Here is an 11383-nt window from a genome sequence, read left to right as displayed (position 1 = left end):
GAGGACGTGAATCCCAGTGAGGAAGACCTCCTGGGACGTCCAGTGATCAATAAGGAGTTTCCCTCTGAGGAACCAAAGGAATCTGAGACTCAACTAGAGACCATAGAGATTCCATTAAACCTCCTTATGCCATTCATGAGCTCTGCTGAGTATTCCTCTTTTGAAGAGAATGAGGATGTTACTACGGAGCAAGTTACCAAGTACCTTGGTGCAATCATGAAGCTGAATGCCAAATTATTTGGTATTGAAACTTGGGAAGATGAACCTCCCTTGTTTACCAATGAACTAACTGATCTGGATCAACTGACATTGCCTCAGAAGAAACAGGATCCTGGAAAGTTCTTAGTTACCTTGTACCATAGGCACCATGATCTTTGAAAAGGCTCTATGTGACCTTGGTTCAGGGATAAACTTCATGCCCCTCTCTGTAATAGAGAAACTGGGAATCTTTGGGGTGCAAGCTACTAAAATCTCATTAGAGATGGCAGACAGTTCAAGAAAACAAGCTTATGGACAAGTAGAGGACGTGTTAGTAAAGGTTGAAGGCCTTTACATCCCTGCTGATTTCATAGTCCTAGGTATTGGAAAGGATGAGGATGAATCCATCATCCTTGGAAGACCCTTCCTAGCCACAGCAAGAGCTGTCATTGATGTTGACAGAGGCGAATTAGTCCTTCAATTGAATGAGGACTCCCTTGTGTTTAAAACTCAAGGTCATCCTTCTGTAAACATGGAAAAGAGGCACAGTAAGCTTCTCTCAAAACAGAGTCAACCAGAGCCTCCACAGTCAAACTCTAAGTTTGGTGTTGGGAGGCCACAACCAAACTCTAAGTTTGGTGTTGAACTCCCATATCCAAACTCTAAGTTTGGTGTTGGGGAGTCTCAACAATGCTCTGAACATCTGTGAGGCTCCATGAGAGCTCACTCTCAAGCTATTGACATTAAAGAAGCGCTTGTTGGGAGGCAACCCAATTTTTATTTATCTAATTTTATTTTTATTGTTACTTCATGTTTTATTAGGTTCATGATCATGTGGAGTCACAAAATAAATATAAAAATTGAAAACAGAATCAAAAACAGCAGAAGAAAAATCACACCCTGGAGGAGGATCTCACTGGCGTTTAAACGCCAGTAAGGAGCATCTGTCTGGCATTCAACGCCAGAACAGAGCATGTTTCTGGCGTTGAACGCCAGAAACAAGCAGCATCCTGGCGTTCAGATGCTAGAAATGCACAGTGAAGAAGAGCTGGCGCTGAACGCCAGAAACAAGCATCTGGCTGGCGTTCAACGCTAGAAATATGCTGCATCTGGGCGTTGAACGCCCAGAACAAGCATCAATTCGGCGTTTAAACGCCAGAATTGCATGCAAAGGCATTTTACATGCCTAATGGGTGCAGGGATGTAAATCCTTGACACCTCAGAATCTGTGGACCCCACAGGATCAACTCAGCATCTGTGGACCCCACAGGATCACCACCTACCACCACTCACTCTCTTCCCTCTTCTCAATGTTCATCCTCTCTTCCCAATAAACACTCTTCCCCAAAACTCTTCACCAATCACCTCAATCTCTCTTCCCTATCACCACTTCACCACTCACATCATCCACACTTCCCCATAAACCTACCTCATAAACTCCACCTATCTTCAAAATTCAAAATCAATTTCCCACCCAAACCCACCCATATGGCCGAACCTTAACCCCCCTCCCTTCCCTATATAAAGCCCTCCATTCTTCTTCATTTTCACACAAAAGAACCCTCTCTTCCCCTTCTTGGCCAAAACACATTTCTCTCTCCCCCTCCTCCATTTCTTCTTCTTCTTCTTCATCTATTCTTTCTTCTCTTGCTCGAGGGCGAGCAATATTCTAAGTTTGGTGTGGTAAAAGCATAAGCTTTTTTTTTTCCATTACCATTGATGGCACCCAAGACCAGAGAATCCTCTAGAAAAGGGAAAGGGAAGACAAAAGCTTCCACCTCCGAGTCATGGGAGATGGAAAGATTCATCTCCAAAGCTCATCAAGACCACTTCTATGATGTTGTGGCCAAGAAGAAGGTGATTCCCGAGGTCCCTTTCAAGCTCAAGAGAAATGAGTATCTAGAGATCCGACATGAAATCCAAGGAAGAGGTTGGGAAGTTCTAACAAACCCCATCCAACAAGTCGGCATCCTAATGGTTCAAGAGTTCTATGCCAATGCATGGATCACAAGGAACCATGATCAAAGTAAGAACCCGAACCCAAAGAATTATCTCACCATGGTTCGGGGGAATTACTTAGATTTTAGTCCAGAAAATGTAAGGTTGGCGTTCAACTTGCCAATGATGGAAAAGAACGCACGCCCCTACACAAGGAGAGTCAACTTTGATCAAAGGTTGGACCAAGTCCTCATGGACATATGTGTGGAAGGAGCTCAATGGAAGATTGACTCAAAAGGCAAACCAGTTCAACTGAGAAGACTGGACCTTAAGCCTGTAGCTAGAGGATGGTTGGATTTCATTCAACGCTCAATCATTCCCACTAGCAACCGGTCTGAAGTTACTATAGACCGGGCCATCATGATCCATAGCATCATGATTGGAGAAGAGGTGGAGGTTCATGAGATTATACCTCAAGAACTCTACAAGGTGGCTGACAAGTCCTCCACTATGGCAAGGTTAGCTTTTCCCCAACTCATTTGCCATCTATGCAACTCAGTTGGGATTGACATAAAAGGAGACATTCCCATTGAGGAAGAGAAGCCCATCACTAAGAAAAAGATAGAGCAAACAAGAGAGCCCATTCATGGAGCTCAAGAGACGCATGAAGCTCATCACCATGAGATCCCGGAGATGCCTCAAATGCATTTTCCTCCACAAAACTATTGGGAGAAAATCAACACCTCCCTAGGAGAATTAAGTTCCAACATGGGACAATTAAGGGTGGAACATCAAGAGCACTCCATCATCCTTCATGAAATTAGAGAAGATCAAAAAGCAATGAGGGAGGAGCAACAAAGACAAGGAAGAGACATAGAAGAGCTCAAGGACATCATTGGTTCCTCAAGAAGGAAACACCACCATCACTAAGGTGGACTCATTCCTTGTTCTTACATTCTCTGTTTTTTGTTTTCCCTATGTTAAGTGCTTATCCATGTTTGTGTCTTATTACATGATCATTAGTCTTTAGTAACTTTATCTTAAAGTTATGAATGTCCTATGAATCCATCACCTCTCTTAAATGAAAACTATTTTAATTCAAAAGAACAAGAAGTACATGAGTTTCGAATTTATCCTTGAACTTAGTTTAATTATATTGATGTGGTGACAATGCTTCTTGTTTTCTGAATGAATGCTTGAACAGTGCATATATCTTTTGAAGTTGTTGTTTAAGAATGTTAAATATGTTGGCTCTTGAAAGAATGATGACAAGGAGACATGTTATTTGATAATCTGAAAAATCATAAAAATGATCCTTGAATTAAGAAAAAGTAGCAAAGAACAAAGCTTGCAGAAAAAAAAATAGTGAAAAAAATAGAAAAAAAAAAGAGAAAAAGCAAGCAGAAAAAGCCAAAGCTCTTAAAACCAAAAGGCAAGAGCAAAAAGCCAATAGCCCTTAAAACCAAAGGGCAAGGGTAATAAAAAGGATCCCAAGGCTTCGAGCATTAGTGGATAGGAGGGCCTAAAGGAATAAAATCCCGACCTAAGCGGCTAAACCAAGCTGTCCCTAACCATGTGCTTGTGGCGTGAAGGTGTCAAGTGAAAACTTGAGACTGAGCGGTTAATGTCAAGGTCCAAAGAAAAAGAAGAGTGTGCTTAAGAACCCTGGACACCTCTAATTGGGGACTTTAGCAAAGCTGAGTCACAATCTGAAAAGGTTCACCCAGTTATGTGTGTGTGGCATTTATGTATCCGGTGGTAATACTGGAAAACAAAGTGCTTAGGGCCACGACCAAGACTCATAAAGTAGTTGTGTTCAATTATCAACATACTGAACTAGGAGAATCAATAACACTATCTGAACTCTGTGTTCCTATAGATGCCAATCATTCTGAACCTCAATGGATAAAGTGAGATGCCAAAACTATTCAAGAGTCAAAAAGCTACAAGTCCCGCTCATCTGATTGGAGCTATGCTTCATTGATAGTTTGGAATTTATAGTATATTCTCTTCTTTTTATCCTATTTGATTTTCAGTTGCTTGGGGACAAGCAACAATTTAAGTTTGGTGTTGTGATGAGCGGATAATTTATACGCTTTTTGGCATTGTTTTTTTGTATGTTTTTAGTAGGATCTAGTTACTTTTAGGGATGTTTTTATTAGTTTTTATGTTAAATTCACATTTCTGGACTTTACTATGAGTTAGTGTGTTTTTCTATGATTTCAGATATTTTCTGGCTGAAATTGAGGGACTTGAGCAAAAATCAGATTCAGAGGTTGAAGAAGGACTGCTGATGCTGTTGGATTCTGACCTCCCTGCACTCAAAGTGGATTTTCTGGAGCTACAGAACTCACAATGGCCCGCTTCGAATTGCGTTGGAAAGTAGACATCCAGGGCTTTCCAGCAATATATAATAGTTTATACTTTGGCCGAGTTTAGACGACGTAAAAGGGTGTTGAACGCCAGTTCTACACTGCAGTCTGGAGTTGAACGCCAGAAACACGTTGCAACCTGGCGTTCAACTCCAGAAAGAGCCTCTGCACGTGTAACATTCAAGCTATGCCCAAGCACACACCAAGTGGGCCCCGGAAGTGGATTTATGCATCAATTACTTACTTCTGTAAACCCTAGTAACTAGTTTAGTATAAATAGGACTTTTTACTATTGTATTAGAGATCTTTGGATCATCTTGGGATGTCTGGTTCTTAGATCATGGGGGCTGGCCATTCGACCATGCCTGAACCTTTCACTTATGTATTTTCAAACGGTAGAGTTTCTGCACTCCATAGATTAAGGTGTGGAGCTCTGTTGTTCCTCATGAATTAATGCAAAGTACTACTGTTTTTCTATTCAATTCAACTTATTCCGCTTCTAAGATATTCATTCGCACTTCAATATGAATGTGATGAACGTGACAATCATCATCATTCCCTATGAACGCGTGCCTGAGAACCACTTCCGTTCTACCTTAGATTGAATGAGTATCTCTTGGATCTCTTAATCAGAATCTTCGTGGTATAAGCTAGATTGATGGCGGCATTCATGAGAGTCCGGAAAGTCTAAACTTTGTCTGTGGTATTCTGAGTAGGACTCTGGGATTGAATGACTGTGACGAACTTCAAACTCGTGAGTGCTGGGTGTAGTGACAGACGCAAAAGGAGGGTGAATCCTATTCCAGTATGATTGAGAACCTCAGATGATTAGCCGTGCTGTGACAGTGCATTTGGACCATTTTCACAAGAGGATAGGATGAAGCCATTGACCACGGTGATGCCTCCAGATGATTAGCTATGAAAAGACAGCGCATCGGACCATTTTCCAGAGAGGATGAAAAGTAGCCATTGACAATGGTGATGTCCTTACATAAAGCCAGCCATGGAAAGGAGTAGGACTGATTGGATGAAGACAGCAGGAAAGCAGAAGTTTAGAGGGACGAACGCATCTCCATACACTTATCTGAAATTCTCACCAATGATATACATAAGTATTTCTATCTTTATTTTCTGTCTATTTATTATTTATTTTCGAAAACTCCATAATCAATTATTATCCGCCTGACTGAGATTTACAAGATAACCATAGCTTGCTTCATACCAACAATCTCCGTGGGATCAACCCTTACTCACGTAAGGTTTTATTACTTGGACGACCCAGTGCACTTGCTAGTTAGTTGTATCGAAGTTGTGACTGAAAAACAATTTATTAAGACGTGCGTACAGAGTTTTTGGTGCCATTGGCTGAGATCACAATTTCGTGCACCAATAGGACTGATGAATTGGTAGTAACCACTTCACCACCCTTAGAGGATAACCGACGCCGAGCCCGCCTTATACGTGAAATAGTCCTTTCAATTTCGGGGTCAAACGTGACTAAGATCGGATCCGGTAACAAACGCGTCATTCAATGAAAGAAACATAGAGCTAAGGGTAATAAAATAAAATAAAATATGCAAATATGTAAAAATTAAAAATATTTACACTAACCAATAACTTAGCACACTATTGTAACTCCCTGGCAACGGCGCCAAAAATTGACGTGCGGAAAATTGTCAATTAAGAATTTATAGTGAACTAACGTTGCGAGTATAGTTCTTAACCAACAAAAATTCCGCGTATCAATTTAAAAAGGGTTGTCACAAATTAAGAATAAAATACTGGGAGTAGAAATCCCAGGTCGTCTCCCAACGAGTTACTAAGAGAGTGCTTTTTATTGATCAGGGAGTTTCTGAGAGTTTTAGAGTTGGAAAATGCAATTAAAGCAATGAGAATTAAAGAGAGAATTAATGAGAGAATTTAATTAATTAAGAATAAAAATCCTTGACTGGGAGAAGATTAATCGGAAGTTCTATCCTTGTTGGAATTTCTCAAAATTAATAGTAAGAGGATGTTGTTTCTACTTAGTTAACCTTTACCGAATAAAGGAAAGTCAAGTAGTTGAGCCAACTTCTATTCACAAGTACTAATCCTCTCCCTTGGGAAGGAATAGCGTTAGTGACTAGAGAGCCAGCCAACAATCTCCAATTACCAATTAATACTTGAGTATTCCAACTCAAGGGTCTCCTCTTAATTAACTCCCAAGTCAAGTTGGGAGTCTACTCCATTGATATGGATGCTCTTTCCACATACACATACAAGGGGTAGAAAGAAGACATGATAATTAAATTAATTGGAAACAAACAGAAAAGCAATGAATTGAAATGGAAAATTGTTCTTTGCATTAATAAATCCTAAAATCAGAAATATCCATAAGTGACTCTGATGAGCGGATAATTTATATGCTTTTTGACATTGTTTTTAGTATGTTTTTAGTGGAATCTAGTTAATTTTACGGATGTTTTTTATTAGTTTTTATGTTAAATTCACATTTCTGGACTTTACTATGAGTTTGTGTGTTTTTCTGTGATTTCAGGTATTTTCTGGCTGAAATTGAGGGACTTGAGCAAAAATCAGATTCAGAGGTTGAAGAAGGACTGCTGATGTTGTTAGATTCTGACCTCCCTGCACTCAAAGTGGATTTTCTGGAGCTACAGAACTCGAAATGGCGCGCTCCCAGTTGAGTTGGAAAGTAGACATCCAGGGCTTTCCAGCAATGTATAATAGTCCATACTTTGCCCAAGTTTAGATGACGCAAACCGGCATTCAACGCCAGCTCTCTGCCCAATTCTGGCGTCCAGCGCCAGAAACAAGTTGCAAAGTGAAGTTCAACGCCCAAAATGGCACAAAAGCTGGCGTTCAACTCCAAGAATGACCTCTGCACCTGTAACATTCATGCTCAGCCCAAGCACACACCAAGTGGGCCCCGAAAGTGGATTTATGCATCAATTACTTACTTCTGTAAACCCTAGTGACTAGTTTATTATAAATAGAACTTTTTTATCATTGTATTCGTCGTCTTGGTTACTCCGGTTCCCCTCTGGGGCCGAGACCAATGAACTCCATTATCACTTATGTATTTTGAAAGGTAGAGTTTCTACACTCCATAGATTAAGGTGTGGAGCTCTGCTGTTCCTCAAAGATTAATGCAAAGTACTACTGTTTTCTATTCAATTCATCTTATTTCGCTTCTAAGATATTCATTCGCACTTCAACCTGAATGCGATGAACGTGACAATCATCATCATTCCCTATGAACGCGTGCCTGACAACCACTTCCGTTCTACCTTAGATTGAATGAGTATCTCTTAGATCTCTTAATCAGAATCTTCGTGGAGTAAGCTAGATTGATGGCGGCATTCATGAGAATCCGGAAAGTCTAAACCTTGTCTGTGGTATTCCGAGTAGGATTCACTGATTGAATGACTGTGATGAGCTTAAAACTCGCGATTGCTGGGCGTAGTGACAGACGCAAAAGGATATTATAAATCCTATTCCAGCATGATCGAGAACCGACAGATGAATAGCCGTGCCGTGACAGGGTGCGTTGACCATTTTCACTGAGAGGATAGGATGTAACCATTGACAAGGGTGATGCCTCCAAACGATTAGCCATGCCGTGACAGGGCATTTGGATCATTTTCCCGAGAGAAGACCGAAAGTAGCCATTGACAATGGTGATGCATCACATAAAGCCAGCCATGGAAAGGAGTGAGATTGATTGGATGAAGATAGCAGGAAAGCAGAGGTTCAGAGGAACGAAATCATCTCTACACGCTTATCTGAAATTCTACCCAATGAATTACATAAGTATTTCTATCCCTATTTTATTAATTATTTTTGAAAACCCCATTACTATTTTATAACCGCCTGACTGAGATTTTCAAAGTGACCATAGCTTGCTTCATACCAACAATCTCCGTGGGATTCGACCTTACTCACGTAAGGTATTACTTGGACGACCCAGTGCACTTGCTGGTTAGTTGTGCGAAGTTGTGAACCATGGTATTGGCATCATGTTTTTTGGCGCCATTACCAGGGAAAGAAAGAGCGATGAATTTTACATAATCAAAGTGTAATCACAATTTCTGCGCACCAAGTTTTTGGCGCCGTTGCCGGGGATTGTTCGAGTTTGGACAACTTACGGTTCATCTTGTTGCTCAGATTAGGTAATTTTCTTTTTATTTTATTTTCAAAAAAAAAATTCTTTTCAAAAATCTTTCAAAAATTTTCTCATCTGTTTTCGAAAAAATAAGAAAAAAAATGTTTTCAAAAATATTTTTCTTCAAAATTTTTAAAAAAAATGAATTCTAGTGTTTCATATAACATGTTTTAGCTTGGCTGGCTATTAAGCCATGTCTAATTCCGAGGATTTTGATTGAGGACTATGAATTCATTGCTTCCTTTTTCCAAATATTTTCGAAAAAAAATTAAAAGAAAATACAAAAAAATCATAAAATAATAAAAGTCAAAAATATTGTGTGTTTCTTGTTTGAGTCTTGAGTCACGTTATAAGTTTGGTGTCAATTGCATGTGCATCTTGCATTTTTTCAAAAATTCATGCATTCATAGTGTTCTTCATGATCTTCAAGTTGTTCTTGGTAAGTCTTCTTGTTTGATCTTTGCATTTACATGTTTTGTGTCTTTTCTTGTTTTTCATATGCATTCTTGAATTCTTAGTGCCTAAGCATTAAAGAATTCTAAGTTTGGTGTCTTGCATGTTTTCCTTGCATTAAAAATTTTTCAAAAATATGTTCTTGGTGTTCATCTTGACATTCAAAGTGTTCTTGGTGTTCATCTTGACATTCATAGCATTCTTGCATGCATTCATTGTTTTAATCTAAAAATTTCATGCATTGCATCATTTTTCTTGTTTTTCTCTCTCATTATAAAAAATTCAAAAATAAAAAAAAAATATCTTTCCCTTTTTCTCTCTTAAAATTTCAAAAATTAGATTTGACTTTTTCAAAAATTTTAAAAATCTAGTTGTTTTTATGAGTCAAATCAAATTTTCAATTTAAAAATCTCATCTTTTCCAAAATATTTTTCAAAAATCAAATCTTTTTCAAATTTCTTAGTTATTTTCGAAAATTCCAAAAATATTTTTCAAAAATCTTTTTCTTTATTTTTATATCAAATTTTCGAAAATAACATAATCAATTAATGTTTTGATTCAAAAATTTCAAGTTTGTTACTTACTTGTTAAGAAAGATTCAAACTTTAAGTTCTAGAATCATATCTTGTGATTTCTTGTGAATCAAGTCATTAATTGTGATTTTAAAAATTCAAATCTTTTTCAAAAACTAATTTCAATCATATCTTTTCAAAAATATCTTCTCATCCTATCTTTTTCAAAAAAATTTGATTTCAAAATATCTTTTCTAACTTCCTAACTTATCTTTTCAAATTTGTTTCAACTAACTAACTAACTTTTTGTTTGTCTCTTATCTTTTTCAAAACCAACTAACTAACTCTCTCTCTCTAATTTTTGAAAATATCTTCCCTCTTTTTCAAAATTTCTTTTTAATTAACTAATTATTTCAATTTTTTAAAATCTTAATTTTCGAAAATTACTAACATTTTTCAAAAACTATTTTCGAAAATTACTAACTCTTTTTCAAAGATTGTTTTCGAAAATCCTCTCCCTCTCTCATCTTATTTTATTTATTTATTCATCTACTAACATCTCTTCCTCACATCACTCACCAAATTCGAACCCCCCTCTTCTATCTGTGTTCGAATTTTTTTCTTCTTCTTCTCTTCTTCTACTAACAATAAGGAATCTCTTTACTGTGACATAGAGGATTCCTCTTCTTTTCTTTTTCTCTTCTCTTTCTTATGAGTAGGGACAAAGAAAAAGGCATTCTTGTTGAAGCTAATCCAGAACCTGAAAGGACTCTGAAGAGGAAACTAAGAGAAGCTAAATTACAACAATCTAAAGAAAACCTTATTGAAAATTTTGAACAAGTAAAGGAGATGGCAGCCGAACCCAACAACAATAATGCAAGGAGAATGCTTGGTGACTTTACTGCACCTAATTCCAATTTACATGGAAGAAGCATCTCCATTCCTGCCATTGGAGCAAACAACTTTGAGCTGAAACCTCAACTAGTTTCTTTGATGCAGCAGAACTGCAAGTTTCATGGACTTCCATCTGAAGATCCTTTTCAGTTCTTAACTGAATTCTTGCAAATCTGTGATACTGTTAAGACTAATGGAGTAAATCCTGAAGTCTACAGGCTCATGCTTTTCCCTTTTGCTGTAAGAGACAGAGCTAGAATATGGTTGGACTCTCAACCTAAAGACAGCTTGAACTCTTGGGATAAGCTGGTCACGGCTTTCTTAGCCAAGTTCTTTCCTCCTCAGAAGCTGAGCAAGCTTAGAGTGGATGTTCAAACCTTCAAACAAAAAGATGGTGAATCCCTCTATGAAGCTTGGGAAAGATACAAACAGTTGACCAAAAAGTGTCCTTCTGACATGCTTTCAGAATGGACCATCCTGGATATATTCTATGATGGTTTATCTGAGCTATCAAAGATGTCATTGGATACTTCTGTAGGTGGATCCATTCACCTAAAGAAAACGCCTGCAGAAGCTCAAGAACTCATTGACATGGTTGCAAATAACCAGTTCATGTACACTTCTGAAAGGAATCCTGTGAATAATGGGACGCCTGTGAAGAAGGGAGTTCTTGAGGTTGATACTCTGAATGCCATATTGGCTCAGAACAAAATATTGACTCAGCAAGTGAATATGATTTCTCAGAGTCTGAATGGAATGCAAGCTGCATCCAACAGTACTCAAGAGGCATCTTCTGAAGAAGAAGCTTATGATCCTGAGAACCCTACAATAGTACAGGTGAATTACTTAGGTGA

At 38.3% G+C, this 11383-nt stretch overlaps 1 non-coding gene across 1 annotated transcript; it reads right to left on the bottom strand.

Moving 5' to 3' along the window:
- Nucleotides 1-10883: 10883 nt before the first annotated feature.
- Nucleotides 10884-10991, bottom strand: LOC112768907 (small nucleolar RNA R71). Its single transcript, XR_003186283.1, has one exon. It is a non-coding gene; the product is annotated as a small nucleolar RNA R71 (small nucleolar RNA).
- Nucleotides 10992-11383: the final 392 nt, after the last annotated feature.

The sequence above is a fragment of the Arachis hypogaea genome, chromosome 17 (genome assembly GCF_003086295.3).
Source record: "Arachis hypogaea cultivar Tifrunner chromosome 17, arahy.Tifrunner.gnm2.J5K5, whole genome shotgun sequence".
NCBI lineage: Eukaryota > Viridiplantae > Streptophyta > Magnoliopsida > Fabales > Fabaceae > Arachis > Arachis hypogaea.
This window is presented reverse-complemented; position numbering and strand designations above follow the sequence as displayed.